Raw genomic sequence first — 17,568 nt, forward strand, 5'->3', positions numbered from 1 at the left:
AAAATTATGATTGTGTTTTTTTATCATAAGAAGGGTTTTGGGTGGTGGAGAAGGGACAAGTAGGATTGTGGTGAGGACAAGTAAAGTGCTATAGTGAAGGCACTCTAGTACTGAAGTTCAAGGATAATATCTTAACATTTTCATACTTTTTACACACTCTTTTTAGCTCATTCCTTCCCTCCATCCCATCCCAAATTCTAATCCTGACCCCTTCCAAGTATGCTATACAGTGGTCATTGCTTAACGCTTGCTTCTGATAGTTCCTTTCCCTTCAGGTGTCATCTTTCACCTGTTAATAAAATAATGTATCTTTTTAATATTTGTACAGTATACCCTCAGTTTCATGAGAGCAAGAAAACATAAGAACTGTATGTTCTAGTGTGTTCTAGTCTCTTCACCTCCAAGTGTTTGGTCTGGTCAACATACTTTACCCACATTATTGTGACTCATCGCCTGCATAAGAACTGTACTCACCTAGTTGTACTCACCTAGTTGTGCTTGCAGGGGGTTGAGCTCTGGCTCTTTGGTCCCGCCTCTCAACTGTCAATCAACAGGTGTACAGGTTCCTGAGCCTATTGGGCTCTATCATATCTACATTGTGTAGTAGACACACTGTATATTGTGGGGTATGTCCCTTTGTTAACTGGTCACTCAGTCTGTGCAGTAATGTTATCTCTGTCATGTGTTAACCTTTAACCATTAAATGGCCCCGCTAAGTCAGTCATACATCATGATGCGCATGAAAAAGTTCACAAAATAAACATTTAAATGAAATCTTATTTGGCCATTAGTGCAGAGGTAAATGTAGATAGCAACTGGAGGAGTTTAATGATTAAGAAATAAAGCTTTCTTAACTGTCTTAGTGACGTGTGAAGGACTTTTAAAATATTATATTGTAGCGCTCTACATTATCAAAACTGCTGAATAAACTTTAAAACTTTAACAAGGTTTTATGCAAATTTTATGGCCATTTTTTATTAATAATATTTTATTATGAATCACAATATGCATGTATAAAAATACAGTACACTGAATATTCATTTCAGAGTTATCACACTCCTGGGCTCTCAAAGCTAAGATTTTGGTAGATCCTTTGGACAGCATCATTATAAGTTTACAGTCTTAGTAGGACCCAAAAGATGAGACCATCTGTGTTGTAATTGATGATAAAAGGGCATCCATCACTGAGTGAATACTGTACATCAATATTCACACTAGAGACTAGACAACATCCCCAATACCTACACAAATGTTTGAAACAAGTGAAGAGAACGAATTAATGGATATTTCCATAACGTGCAGTATGAAACTGAGCACGAGTTAAAGCTCGATGGGTAACTTGAAGAAAGATGAGATCAGACAGTACATGGGATAAATTAGGGGAAAAGAAAAATGCTTAATTTTTTTTTATTTTATTTATTTTTATTTTTTATTGTTATATATTTATTTATATTTTTCAGTATGTTTCAGTGAACGATGTTACTTCTTCCACTTTGCCAACTAACATTTGGCGTTCCGCAGGGTAGAATACTTGATCAACTCCTCTTTCTCACATATATCAATGATCTTCCAAATACCAACCAACATTTAAAGCCTATTCTATTTGCTGATGATACAACCTTCATTTTCTCACATGCTAACACACTTATTTTTAACGACATGGTGAATACTGAACTAAAGTCCAGCTGTGGTTGACTGCTAACAAATTTACCCTTAATATCGACAAGACGTTTTACATTTTGTTTGCAACAAGTCCAACAATCAAATTGATATAAGAATGATCAATACCCGAACTGCAAGCAGAGTAGATGGGAAGTTCCTAGGTGTTCACATTAACAAACTAAATTTCCATTGACATACAAGATATTACTAAAAAGATTTCTAAAACAGTAGTCATTCTTTCCAAAGTCAGATAATATCTTCCTCACCCTGCCCTAGTTACTCTATTATTCACTCATATATTCCTATCTCATCTATGGTATCTGTGCCTGAGAATTCTTAATTACTCGTCAAAATCAGTAATTAGAACAACAACAAATTCCAGTCCCAGACACCACTTCTCCCTTACTGAAATCTTTGAACATAGTAAATATAGTTTCTGCACATACTCTCAAGTGTTCTCTATATCTATAAAACTATGAATTGAAATGCCACTCCTGGGCTTAACCGCTTCCTAGAAGACTGTAATAGAACTCACGGTCACCACACGAGGACCAAATATATCTTTGATATATCTAGAGACTCAACCAAAGCAGAAATACTATGCAGCTCAAGGGTCTCAAATTGTGGAATGACCTCTCAAATGTATTTAAAAGATGTACGTCTACTAACCTGTTTAAAAGAGACCAAGACATTTACATAAATGTAATTAATATCATATACCATCATGTATACAAGAATACCATCATGTATGTACAAGAATGTAACAACTCTTGTATATATCACAAAAATGTAACTAATTTCTCTCACGTTTTCCCTATAGTTTTAAGTTGTTATTGTGTTAATCTTATCTTAAATTTGATTTAGTAATAAATGTTCTTTCTTCATTAATCTAATTTTTATCATCTGTCATTTAATTTTTGCCTTTCCTTTTAATTTTGTCATTTCATTTTTAAAGTGTTTAATTATGTCTTTTTTTACGCTTGTTTATTTTTAAGTGTTCGCCAATTAAACTTAAATTATATTTTATCACTCTTTGTTATGCTATGTTCCAGTTCCCTTTCTAAATTACTCCTGAGTATTTCCGTTTTAATATTAATGTAAATAAGCTACTGTACTGTTGCTAGAACTACCTAAGCCATAATGTAATAGTCTATGCCTATCATCAGTACCTTAATGTATCCACTTGTTATTCTTCGTGAACGTTTTCCATCTTTGTTACCTTAACTTCTCTCTTAGTGTGAACACTTAACCCCTTCACACCTTTAAATAATTTGTTTTCCAAATTAGTTCACGTTTAGCAGGAAACGCTTTGCTTTATTATATATATATATATATATATATATATATATATATATATATATATGTCGTACCTAGTAGCCAGAACGCACTTCTCGGCCTACTATGCAAGGCCCGATTTACCTAATAAGCCAAGTTTTCCTGAATTAATATATTTTCTCTAATTTTTTTCTTATGAAATGATAAAGCTACCCATTTCATTATGTATGAGGTGAATTTGTTTTTATTGGAGTTAAAATTAACGTAGATATATGATCGAACCTAACCAACCCTACCTAACCTAACCTAACCTATCTTTATAGGTTAGGTTAGGTTAGGTAGCCGAAAAAGTTAGGTTAGGTTAGGTTAGGTAGTCGAAAAACAATTAATTCATGAAAACTTGGCTTATTAGGCAAATCGGGCCTTGCATAGTAGGCTGAGAAGTGCGTTCTGGCTACTAGGTACGACATATATATATATATATATATATATATATATATATATATATATATATATATATATATATATATATATATATAATATGACTGTGTCAGACCACGGAGGAAAATTGAATCAGGAATTTCCTTAAGTACTTTCGTATATTGATACATCTTGAGAAGGAGTATCCTTCTGAAGATGTATTAATATACGAAAGTACTTAAGGAAATTCCTGTTTCAATTTTCCTCCGTGGTCTGACAGTCACATTTTTAATCCCGTGTTTATTTTTCGTGATTTGCACACACACACACACACACACACACACACACACACACACACACACACACACACACACACACACACACACACACACACACACACACACACACACATATAACGTTAGATCGCTTGATAACGGTTTTTTAAAGTATATAATTACCTTCTATGGAAATACTGTAATAAGACCCAATATAATATTTTGTTTTCAATAAATAATGAATATTGTTATTATACGGAAGAATACAGTAATAGCAGTTATTTTAAGCATATAATATATATTTTTTGTATATTTATGCATAAGAATGTGCAGTGGGTTGTGCAAGTAGTTATTTGGCGATTGAATGGTAGACGCATGATCAAATTATTATAATAAAAGCCACTTTTCTCTGATACGTGTTTATTGATAAAAATAAGAATGAACTCTAGTTACCAGTATTTTGTTTGTCACTAAGCGACGTAAACACGAGCCTACGTCACCAATATGGAGCAAGGAAGTGCTACGCCACGATAAGCAAGGTGGGGGGAGCGATATTCCTTAGCTAGAAGTTAGAATTTTCGACCATAGTTACCTTAGCGGGTGGGTGAGTGGTGGTGTTGGATCTACTAGGTTGGGTGGCCGCTGGATCGAGCGACAGTGTGGCTTACCGCCGGGAACCTGGAGGAGCGGGTGTGTGGCGCTGCGTCTGCTAATACTAACCAAGGAACCGCTCCAGCGCCGCCACCAGCCAACGGGAACGGTTGATTTCAGCTGTAACGTATCGCGTAAAAGGGAAAATTACATTTCCAAAAGGAATGTGTAGAGCGGTCATGTGTTGTGAACTGCACAAAGAGGAGAAAACCTAATGGTAAGAAAATTAGGGTACAAAGATAATTGTCAAACTCGAGTCATGTTTAACAGAAGGAATGACTACTGGTGATGTGTGAACTAGGACAGTACCGAGCTAGGTGCTGAAGTTGTGCCACGTGTGACTGTTGTATAGCATCGCTACAGTGTGTCTCGGCTACAGTACGCCAGCAAGCACGTAATGAGGGCCTCGGGGGCTGCTGGGTTGTTGGGTGTCCTCACCGGGCTCACCCGCCCACATCCTCAAGTTCTCACTCCTTAAGTAATTGATGGTAAGTGACGCGCTCTTTCACACGCAGTTCCTTCGTTTCCATACTTAATGTAAACACAGCTGATGCGTCACCTGCACAACCTGGCCTCTGCTTCTACCTTGTATAGGTAGCAGTAGCACGGACTGCTTGTTCATGTGTTACTTTGTTAGTTCCAGTTGTAGGTCAGGAGTTACAACTATCCCTTGTGAACTATAGTTCACGGCGGGGGGGGGGGGGAGGCTGAGTGGTGAGCGCTCGGGACTTGTAATCCTATGGCCCGGGGGTCCCCCGCGATGGAAGAAACAAGTGGGCAGTTTCTTTCACCCTGATGCCCCTGTTACCTAGCAGTAAATAGGTACCTGGGAGTTACACAGCTGTTACGGGCTGCTTTCTGTGTGTGTGGGGGGGGGGGAGTGTTGATTAATAGTTGAGAGGCGAACCGAAAGAGCCAGAGCTCAACCCCCGCAAGCTCAACTAGGTGAGTACAAGGGATAGTTCACATTGAGAGGTGTGCTTACCTATTGTACTCCGGGAGAGCGAGCTCTAGCTCTTCATGCCCCACCTACTAGCCATGTTGCACCTGTTGCGATGAATCTTAATTATTCTAGCGTTCGAAATCTCCGTTGAATCTGACCTAGAAGTTGTGGATGGAGGTGGCTTCCACAACTTCTTCTCTTAGTGCACTCCACTCCCTGACCACCCGTACAAGGTGCGAGTATTTCCTTAAGGTCCTTCGGCTTGGTTAGGTTTCCAGCTTCCATTTGTGTCCTACGTTCTCTCAACTTCGAGGCTGTCCTTGTCCACCTTGTCTATTCCCCTCAGTGCCTTGTATCTTTTGACAAGCCGCCGGCTTTGTGTCCTCAGATGGCAGATGGTGATGGTGGCCCCTCGGGTAAATTCATATAAATATAGATATTCAATTTAACGAAGTTAACAGCACTTATCTGCCGACACTTGCGGGCCGGCTGCTGCCGACACTTGCGGGCCCGGCTGCTGCCGACACTTGCGGGCCCGGCTGCTGCCGACACTTGCGGGCCCGGCTGCTGCCGACACTTGCGTGCCGGCTACTGCCGACACTTGCGGGCCCGGCTGCTGCCGACACTTGCGGACCGGCTGCTGCCGACACTTGCGGGCCCGGCTGCTGCCGACACTTGCGGGCAGCTGCTGCCGACACTTGCGGGCAGCTGCTGCCGACACTTGCGGACCGGCTGCTGCCGACACTTGCGGGCCCGGCTGCTGCCGACACTTGCGGGCAGCTACTGCCGACACTTGCGGGCAGCTGCTGCCGACACTTGCGGGCAGCTGCTGCCGACACTTGCGGGCAGCTACTGCCGACACTTGCGGGCAGCTGCTGCCGACACTTGCGGACCGGCTACTGCCGACACTTGCGGGCAGCTGCCGACAAGTATCAGACAGTGTGTGTCTAAACATAGTGTCAGAGGCCGAGCCTCTTATGCCAATAAACGTCGTGTTGAGGTGTAAAGCTGTCTTACTCATAGGGCTGAAAGTTGTAAACCTTCCCTCGTGTTGATGATTCTTGCTCATCTGTAGATGACGAGTCGTCCTCATATGGTGTCAGTGTGTTCTTCTTTCCTTCTTCAACATGGTGGTATACACACTGCAAAAGTGTATCTCCTCAGTGTATATGATGTATACTGAGAGTTGACTGGAATATTTAGAACTCTGGAATAAAAGTATACATGAAGAGCAGACACTAAGGTAAACACAGCGACCTTGGTGACACTGACAATCGATTCACCTCCAGAATTAGCGATACGCAGCTCTAACATCGCGAGCTGAGCAATGTTCCTTACCTGCCTGATGGAACATTATCAACCATAAGGCGCCCGCACTTCTAGTTTATTTTCGTTTAATGTAATGGCAAGTGTGTTAACGACACACTAGAAGGCGAAGGGACGACGACGTTTCAGTCCGTCCTGGACCATTCTCAAGTCGATTGTCTAATGGGAAGTGTGTTGGACAGACAAAGAGGAGGGGGGGGGGTGGGAGTGGGTGGGACAGATATTAAATATATTATGTATTACGTATGTGGGTAACACATAATAGGGGTATTTATTGTTACGGGACAATACGTTCTTTAGTACAAAACAAACAAAATACAACCCATTTTAAATTTACTGTATGTTTGTAATGGTCTATTATCAGTATTACTTTCTTTCTTTCTTAGATTCTTTTTACAACCATTGACACACAAGAGCTCACACATCTAACAACCATACACACACAAGAGCTCACACATCTAACAACCATTGACACACAAGAGCTCACACATCTAACAACCATTGACACACAAGAGCCCACACATCTAACAACCATTGACACACAAGAGCTCACACATCTAACAACCATACACACACAAGAGCTCACACATCTAACAACCATACACACACAAGAGCTCACTCATCTAACAACCATTGACACACAAGAGCTCACACATCTAACAACCATTGACACACAAGAGCCCACACATCTAACAACCATTGACACACAAGAGCTCACACATCTAACAACCATACACACACAAGAGCTCACACATCTAACAACCATACACACACAAGAGCTCACTCATCTAACAACCATAGACACACAAGAGCTCACTCATTTGCAACCATAGACACACAAGAGCTCACACATCTAACAACCATAGACACACAAGAGCTCACACATCTAACAACCATTGACACACAAGAGCTCACACATCTAACAACCATTGACACACAAGAGCTCACACATCTAACAACCATTGACACACAAGAGCTCACACATCTAACAACCATACACACACAACAGCTCACACATCTAACAACCATTGACACACAAGAGCTCACACATCTAACAACCATTGACACACAAGAGCTCACACATCTAACAACCATTGACACACAAGAGCTCACACATCTAACAACCATTGACACACACAAGAGCTCACACATCTAACAACCATTGACACACAAGAGCTCACACATCTAACAACCATTGACACACAAGAGCTCACACATCTAACAACCATACACACACAAGAGCTCACACATCTAACAACCATTGACACACAAGAGCTCACACATCTAACAACCATTGACACACAAGAGCTCACACATCTAACAACCATACACACACAAGAGCTCACACATCTAACAACCATTGACACACAAGAGCTCACACATCTAACAACCATTGACACACAAGAGCTCACACATCTAACAACCATACACACACACGAGCTCACACATCTAACAACCATTGACACACAAGAGCTCACACATCGAATCAGTTATTCACATAAATTAGTAACGGTCGTGTTCTGAGGTCCGAGCCTCGAGGGACCCAACTTGTCACATTCCTCCAGTTTCACGTCTCACTAAATCTTTGTGTTATATCCTTCAGGGACTCCCTTATTCAGATGAGCGTCTTCCAAATTATCCCAGTTTGTTCCTGCAACTTGTTCCACCAGTCGTGTTGCTTGTCTGTTCCCATATCCCATCATCCTTTACCATTTACACGAAGAAAGTTATTCATTCTCGATATATTTTTTCTGCTCTGTTTACATTCAGTGTGTCTTGATTCTGAAATTTATTTTATTTATAAATCTTTCTCTGGCCTTGGATGCCCCTTAGATTTTATCATCTGTGCCTATTTTCCAGCTAACATAAATTTCGTTCATCCCAAACCCGTTTCCAATACTGGTACCACTGGGCTCTGCCTTCACTTCATGTCTGAATTAAAAATTCCCACTAATACCCTTCGAACTTCTTGATGCAAAACTCACCTTTCAACAAACTGCCTCAACTCTCCACAGGTGTAGAGCCAGGTATATGATTAGCCATCCTCTGCATACGTGTGTGTGTGTGTGTGTGTGTGTGTGTGTGTGTGTGTGTGTGTGTGTGTGTGTGTGTGTGTGTATCGAGCCATGTTTATTATTAACAAACACCTGCGCAGGTAAATAGTACCACGGGCGGACTAGTGAATCTCCGTCTTTGCACACACACACACACACACACGAGCCCTACAGCCGGGCAGAGCACTAATGTTTAACTTTCAAAATACTCCAGAAAATACTCTCCATCACGACGCTTCTGACACTTTGAATTAAACTTTAATAAGACACAAATTGCGATGCTGTCTACACTCTGACGAATACTTTACAAAGGTCTCCATGGAACAGGAGCCTTGGGGGGGGGGGGGTAGGTGTAGCCAGTCACCTTAGACAGTGAGGGTAGGTGTAGCCAGTCACCTTAGACAGTGAGGGTAGGTGTAGCCAGTCACCTTAGACAGTGAGGGTAGGTGTAGCCAGTTACCTTAGACAGTGAGGGTAGGTGTAGGCAGTTACCTTAGACAGTGAGGGTAGGTGTAGCCAGTTACCTTAGACAGTGAGGGTAGGTGTAGCCAGTCACCTTAGACAGTGAGGGTAGGTGTAGCCAGTTACCTTAGACAGTGAGGGTAGGTGTAGCCAGTCACCTTAGACAGTGAGGGTAGGTGTAGCCAGTCACCTTAGACAGTGAGGGTAGGTGTAGCCAGTTACCTTAGACAGTGAGGGTAGGTGTAGCCAGTCACCTTAGACAGTGAGGGTAGGTGTAGCCAGTCACCTTAGACAGTGAGGTTTAGGTGTAGCCAGTCACCTTAGACAGTGAGGGTAGGTGTAGCCAGTCACCTTAGACAGTGAGGTTTAGGTGTAGCCAGTCACCTTAGACAGTGAGGGTTGGTGTAGCCAGTTACCTTAGACAGTGAGGGTAGGTGTAGCCAGTTACCTTAGACAGTGAGGGTAGGTGTAACCAGTCACCTTAGACAGTGAGGGTAGGTGTAGCCAGTTACCTTAGACAGTGAGGGTAGGTGTAGCCAGTTACCTTAGACAGTGAGGGTAGGTGTAGCCAGTTACCTTAGACAGTGAGGGTAGGTGTAGCCAGTCACCTTAGACAGTGAGGGTAGGTGTAGCCAGTTACCTTAGACAGTGAGGGTAGGTGTAGCCAGTCACCTTAGACAGTGAGGGTAGGTGTAGCCAGTCACCTTAGACAGTGAGGGTAGGTGTAGCCAGTCACCTTAGACAGTGAGGGTAGGTGTAGCCAGTTACCTTAGACAGTGAGGGTAGGTGTAGCCAGTCACCTTAGACAGTGAGGGTAGGTGTAGCCAGTTACCTTAGACAGTGAGGGTAGGTGTAGCCAGTCACCTTAGACAGTGAGGGTAGGTGTAGCCAGTTACCTTAGACAGTGAGGGTAGGTGTAGCCAGTCACCTTAGACAGTGAGGGTAGGTGTAGCCAGTTACCTTAGACAGTGAGGGTAGGTGTAGCCAGTTACCTTAGACAGTGAGGGTAGGTGTAGCCAGTCACCTTAGACAGTGAGGGTAGGTGTAGCCAGTTACCTTAGACAGTGAGGGTAGGTGTAGCCAGTCACCTTAGACAGTGAGGGTAGGTGTAACCAGTCACCTTAGACAGTGAGGGTAGGTGTAGCCAGTCACCTTAGACAGTGAGGGTAGGTGTAGCCAGTTACCTTAGACAGTCATGGTAGCTGCAAATCTATTACCGAGGCTGCACCAGAATTAACAATAAATACTGAAACTAGCGCTAATTTATGAGAATTATGAGTTAATGTGACATTAATCTTGTTAAAATATTTATAATTACTTGAGAGCGTATAACTGGCGGTGATAATGAGGCCTCGTTATGATGAAACACATTGTACCAGCCTGAGCAGCGGTTGATCCCTGGTACTGTTGGCGTGTAGAGTGGTAGTTATCAGCGTCTGGTCACCGTGGAGAGTTAAGCGAGTTCTCGATCAATTCAGTCAAGACCTTCTTGGGGGGAAGGGGGCGGCGATTGTAGCGGGGCGGGGGGAAGGGGGCGCAGAGAGTTGCCGGCGACCCGGGGAACTGGCTCGATCCTGCTGGTTCGATCCAGTGGACAAGTGTGTAATTCTGTTCGTCTTGTGAGCGTTTTTAGAGCTTCGTGTTCACCCCCCCCCCCCCCTTCCCCCCCGAAGTTCTTCCTGCGACATTGTGGCGGGTGATGGGGGTGTGACCTATATTGTTCTCTGCTTTAATTACGGTCTGGGGCTAGCCTTGCCCAGGGTGAGGGGGAAGAAGGGTTACGTGAGTGTCACATTGCAGTCGGAGTCTGCCCAAGTGCCATGCTTTTAGAAACTTTGGCATATATTGCAACCCCTGAGATTTTTATGGTCTGAAATCAAATCGACCGTGTGTTTCTCGTAGCGTTTTGACACCTGTTCCTGGTCAATTACGTCCTACCTTATTCACTCTTGTGTTCATGACATCCTCATAATGCAGCCAGAGTCTGCCAGTGCAGACTGTTTATCACATGCCTCTGTATGACTAACGATCCTGAGTGATGAGGAGTTTTTTTAGTACCACGTCGCTAGCTTTTTGACACACTGTACTCTCCCTTCATATAGTCTAGGGGTAGCTGCACTAATGCACATGTACCTAAAGTTATAAAAAAAGTACGTCCTTCATTCAAGCAATGTAAATGTATAAATGGAACTAATAGAGCAAGAACTTGGGAATGTGATATTATAGTGGCCAGAACACGCCTGCGATAAAGACGTATCTGGCAACTTATTCAACACTTTAATGTTGAATACACCATGTGTCAACTTTGTGAAAGAGAAGACATGCACTCCCATGAACATTATATTGAAGAATATCCCATATTGACTGACTTTGGCTTCCCTGGGTTAAAATACGCTGAACTCTTCAAATATTAACTGAATAACACTTGATATACTGGACTGTACCCAAGATCAGTTACACAATGTTTGTGATGTAACTATAACCTGAGCTTCTAAAAACACCTTAATCACCTTCTATGATCAAGTGGTTAATAACACAGTAGTTTCTATAGCAGTTATGTTAACATGTCAAAGTAGGAGAGACGTAAATATATGTAAATATCACTAAGAACTCTAAATGACCCGACCAGGATTCGAACCCACGACGTGCAGAATTACCACTAAACGTACACAGTGCCGTGACCATAGCACGGTCAATGGTGCGGTGGTCACGGTAATGTGTACATTTAGGGGTGATCCTCGACGTCATGGGTTCGAATCCTAGTCGGGTCATTTAGAGTTCTTAGTGATCTATGGCTTGCGCGTTCCTGCAGTCTTTTTCACATATATATAAACACACATACATATATATTTATATATGTGTAAGCTGGTTAGAGTTGCATTTCTCCAATGTAAACATACATTAATCACGTTATGTGGTTGAGCGCTCAATACTATATGTAAGAGAGCATATCTCGAACCCTGATCATGTAGGACAACATACATGTAAGTACTCTGTCTCTAGCCTTGTCCACGGAGGATAGAAAAACTCTATATGTGTTGAGTAGCACAGAAAATGTATGGCCACGTCTGTGGTGGAAAATAATAAAAAATACAGATATACCTCTAAAACTTTTATATTTTAGACTAGGTAAAGAGATGAGAGAGGGGAGGAAGGTTGAGAGAGAGAGCCAGGTACCCCCCCCCCCCATCAAGTTACCCACATAAGCAGTTCCAGTGTGTTTGGTTTACAGCCAAAAGTCTACCTACCCAAACATCAGGATCAGACAGACTGAGCCTCTCTGGGTAGGCCGTGTGCTCCTGTATGGACAAGGGTCTTGTTCCCCTTAAACATAAATTATTTTGCCTCGAGGAGGCAAAAGGACCAGGAAGCCTCAGGTCGGGGACCGGGCCGCGGGGACGTAGAGCCCGAAATCATCGCAAGGTAAGGAGGGTCGAGTTTATTGGGCAGCGCCACTCATCCTGTGAGTGGACACACTGCCATAGTGACAGTATTGGGCAGCGCCACTCATCCTGTGAGTGGACACACCGCCATAGTGACAGTATTGGGCAGCGTCACTCATCCTGTGAGTGGACACACCGCCATAGTGACAGTATTGGGCAGCGCCACTCATCCTGTGAGTGAACACACCGCCATAGTGACAGTATTGGGCAGCGTCACTCATCCTGTGAATGAACATACCGCCATAGTGACAGTATTGGGCAGCGTCACTCATCCTGTGAGTGGACACACCGCCATAGTGACAGTATTGGGCAGCGCCACTCATCCTGTGAGTGGACACACCGCCATAGTGACAGTATTGGGCAGCGCCACTCATCCTGTGAGTGAACACACCGCCATAGTGACAGTATTGGGCAGCGTCACTCATCCTGTGAGTGAACACACCGCCATAGTGACAGTATTGGGCAGCGCCACCCATCCTGTGAGTGGACACACCGCCATAGTGACAGTATTGGGCAGCGCCACTCATCCTGTGAGTGAACACACCGCCATAGTGACAGTATTGGGCAGCGCCACTCATCCTGTGAGTGAACACACCGCCATAGTGACAGTATTGGGCAGCGCCACTCATCCTGTGAGTGAACACACCGCCATTGTGACAGTATTGGGCAGCGTCACTCATCCTGTGAGTGGACACACCGCCATAGTGACAGTATTGGGCAGCGCCACTCATCCTGTGAGTGAACACACCGCCATAGTGACAGTATTGGGCAGCGTCACTCATCCTGTGAGTGGACACACCGCCATAGTGACAGTATTGGGCAGCGCCACTCATCCTGTGAGTGAACACACCGCCATAGTGACAGTATTGGGCAGCGTCACTCATCCTGTGAGTGGACACACCGCCATAGTGACAGTATTGGGCAGCGTCACTCATCCTGTGAGTGGACACACTGCCATAGTGACAGTATTGGGCAGCGCCACTCATCCTGTGAGTGGACACACCGCCATAGTGACAGTATTGGGCAGCGCCACTCATCCTGTGAGTGAACACACCGCCATAGTGACAGTATTGGGCAGCGTCACTCATCCTGTGAGTGGACACACCGCCATAGTGACAGTATTGGGCAGCGTCACTCATCCTGTGAGTGGACACACCGCCATAGTGACAGTATTGGGCAGCGCCACTCATCCTGTGAGTGGACACACCGCCATAGTGACAGTATTGGGCAGCGCCACTCATCCTGTGAGTGGACACACCGCCATAGTGACAGTATTGGGCAGCGCCACTCATCCTGTGAGTGGACACACCGCCATAGCAGCATGTACAACACTCCCTAATAGGAAGAAAACCCGCTGGGTTGTTCATCCTGTCACTTGTACCCAGACACAGCTGGGACTTGCTTAACTGTCTCAAGTGAACAGCTCCTCAAACGAGACGATTATCATTTATCAACCTTTAAATTCTTACGCTATCTTGCGGATACAAAATGGGGAAATTTTTTAAGAACAAAATGTATATTTGATAAATAATATTTTTCCTAACTCAATGTGGGGTTTATTATACTACGTATATTTGTAATGTCTCTCAGGTGTTCACATTCACGTAGATAGTGGTCAAGGCGGTGTCCGTTACTGTCACCACAGATTCTGCAATTCCGCTGATCAACTGCTGTTACCATTCCATATCTCCATGGGTATTTGTATCCAAGACGGATTCTCTCTATTACTGATTCTCTCCCTCGTCCACCTCCTCTTCGTTCATAATGATTGGGATTGCCAGCAGCAACCATGTTGTACCATCGTACAGATTTACTGATTAGTTCTTCTATCCTCCTTTCCTCAGTTACCTTGTCACGGTGATATTGCCTGATAATACCTCTAATTTGAAGCAGAGTCTTAGGTATGAAGTATTCAATATGGTCTCCTTCAGCAGCCAGCACATCTGCTCGTTCATTCCCACATATTCCAACATGGGAGGGGATCCACAGAAACTTGACGACTCTTCTCTGATTGGTTAGTACTCTCACAACTCTCTTGATTTCAGCGACAATCGCAAGATTTTGTGCCCGATTTTTACTAAGGCTTAGTAGTGCTGCTTTTGAGTCGGTGCAGATCACTGCACCATTAGTGTTTCAAGGAATCTTAACGCCATAACAATGGCAGTTAGCTCTGCTTGCGTTGAAGAGGCATAGTTCTTAATACGTGCTTTTCCTTATTTCCGTGTTGAAAGGCAATACACTAATTCCTAATTACAGTGTGTGCTGCACCAGCCCTGCCATTGACAAGATTGGATGACCCGTCATTGTAGATTTGATCTAATTCATTTTCAGCTTCTTTATAAACTTCCTCAAGATACTTGTGCCTCATTTCTTGTGGTATCATGTTGGACTTCTTCCTTGTCATCTTGCTGATAATAATCCTGCATGAGTCATCCACCCAGGGAGATAACCTCTCTACAGGCATGAGCTCACGGACTTGCTCAAGCAGGTGAAGTTCTTCGAGGTAGCAGACTGATCCGTAATGGCATTTTTTATTTTCCTTTGCCTCCTGTAGGTAGCATAAAACTCATTTTTTTCTTGGCAATATTGTAATGGGGTCTCTGGCTATCTTAATTGTAAGCTCAGCATTCCGTTCCTTCACTCTGCTTTTGACACTGGAGAGGGACAACTCCTCTCGTAGATTAGATGTTTTGGCAGTTCATGGAACTCCAATAATGATTGTCATGGCTTCATTTTGTATGCTTTCAAGCCTTTTCATATCACTTTGGGAACAATTGCACAAGACTGGTGCTCCATAGTCAATGACGGAGCGCACCCAGGCTGTGAACACTTGATGGTCGTGAGTCTCGGAGTCCAGCCAGTATGGCTTACCTGTGTCGGGCCAGGAAGCCTGATAGCGCCTTTAGGCTTGAGGTCTCCTTTGGCATAACAGTTAATCATCCGCTGGAAGGAATCAACAGCAGTTGCACCTTGTTCCTAATTACTACTTAATGAACAGAGGCATCAGGTGCAAGCAGACGTTCCCACACATCTCGGCATAACCGGGAATCGAACCCGGAACAATTTGTTTACGAGTCAATTGTGTAGGACACGTGACCCAAAAAGATAAACAAGGCGGCGCCAGTGACATTTTGGACCAGATCAAGTATTCATACATCTAAACCTCTATGATGAAGAAATCCCTCTATTCAGGGATTTTAGATGAAATCCCTTAAAAGAAGAATCTGATTGGTTTCGGACCTTTTCTCGGTAATTGGTTCACTTCATGGCTCTATCAGGGATAAAAGCGTACAGAACTTCCGTACGGGTTATCTTATTGCAATGTGTTCATTTGTAATAATATTTATTTTTATTTATTGCAATCGTGTGATCTGGTTGATACCTGGTTGATGGGGTTCTGGGAATTCTTCTACTCCCCAAGCCCGGCCCGAGGCCAGGCTCGACTTGTGAGAGTCTGGTCCACCAGGCTGTTGCTTGGAGCGGCCCGCAGGCCCACATACCCACCACAGCCCGGCTGATCCGGAACTTCTCTTAGAAAACCGTCCAGTTTTCTCTTGAAGATGTCCACGGTTGTTCCGGCAATATTTCCTATAGTCGCTGGGAGGACGTTGAACAACCGCGGACCTCTGATGTTTATACAGTGCTCTCTGATTGTGCCTATGGCACCTCTGCTCTTCACTGGTTCAATCTTGCATTTTCTTCCATATCGTTCACTCCAGTACGTTGTTATTTTACTGTGTAGATTTGGGACCTGGCCCTCCAGTATTTTCCATGTGTATATTATTTGGTATCTCTCTCGTCTCCTTTCTAGAGAGTACATTTGGAGAGCTTTGAGACGATCCCAATAATTTAGGTGTTTTATCTCGTCTATGCGTGCCGTATATGTTCTCTGTGTTCCCTCTATTTCAGCAATCTCTCCTGCTCTGAAGGGGGAAGTGAGTACTGAGCAGTACTCGAGACGGGACAACACAAGTGACTTGAAGAGTACAACCATTGTGATGGGATCCTTAGATTTGAAAGTTCTCGTAATTCATCTGATCATATTTCTAGCTGACGCGATATTTGTTTGGTTATGCTCCCTAAACGTTAGATCGTCGGACATCATTATTCACAAATCCTTGACATGCTGTTTTTCTACTATGGGAAGATTCGATTGTGTTTTGTACCCTGTATTGTGTTTCAGATCCTCATTTTTGCCGTACCTGAGTACCTGAAATTTATCACTGTTAAACATCATGTTATTTTCTGCTGCCCAATCAAAAACTTTGTTGACATCTGCTTGTAGTTTTTCAATGTCTTCAGCAGAGGTAATTTTCATGCTGATTTTTGTGTCATCTGCAAAGGACGACACGAAGCTGTGACGTGTATTTTTGTCTATATCAGATATAAGAATGAGGAACAGTAGCGGTGCAAGGACTGTACCTTGAGGTACAGAGCTTTTAACATCGCTTGGACTCGATTTTATCCGATTGACTGTTACTCTTTGTGTTCTGTTCGACAGGAAATTGAGTATCCAGCGTCCTACTTTTCCAGTTATTCCCATTGACCTCATTTTGTGAGCTATCACCCCATGGTCACATTTGTCGAACGCCTTTGCAAAGTCTGTGTATACAACATCTGCATTTTGCTTTTCTTCTAGGGCTTCTGTGATTTTGTCATGGTGGTTGAGTAACTGTGACAGACAGGATCTTCCCGCTCTAAATCCATGTTGTCCTGGATTGTGCAATTCATTGTTTTCCATAAAACTAGAAATTTGATTTCTAATCACTCTTTCAAACACTTTTATTATGTGTAATGTTAGTGCTTTGTCCGATAATTTTTTGCTAAGACTTTACTCCCCCCCTCCTTGTGCAACGGAGCTATATCTGCAGATTTAAGTGCTGCTGGTATCTCCCCTGTATCCAGGCTCTTTCTCCATATTACGCTGAGTGCTGTCGCTACTGGTACTTTACATTTCTTTATGAATATTGAATTTCATGAGTCAGGCCCAGGAGCTGAGTGCATAGGCATATTGTCAATTTCTCTTTCAAAGTCTTCCGAGTTTGTGGTAATATCCG

General features: G+C 43.6%; 1 protein-coding gene across 3 annotated transcripts in view; it reads left to right on the forward strand.

Moving 5' to 3' along the window:
• Positions 1–4,277: 4,277 nt before the first annotated feature.
• Positions 4,278–17,568, forward strand: part of LOC123755769 (uncharacterized) — a 55,966-nt gene continuing 42,675 nt past the window's right edge. For 2 of the 3 annotated variants that reach the window (XM_045738545.2, XM_045738546.2), the window contains exon 1: positions 4,278–4,771. The gene's annotated coding sequence lies outside the window, so the exon portion shown is untranslated. The remainder of the gene's footprint in view (positions 4,772–17,568) is intronic. The other variant, XM_069300053.1, reaches the window with a different exon arrangement.

The sequence above is a fragment of the Procambarus clarkii genome, chromosome 43, assembly GCF_040958095.1.
Source record: "Procambarus clarkii isolate CNS0578487 chromosome 43, FALCON_Pclarkii_2.0, whole genome shotgun sequence".
Lineage (NCBI taxonomy): Eukaryota > Metazoa > Arthropoda > Malacostraca > Decapoda > Cambaridae > Procambarus > Procambarus clarkii.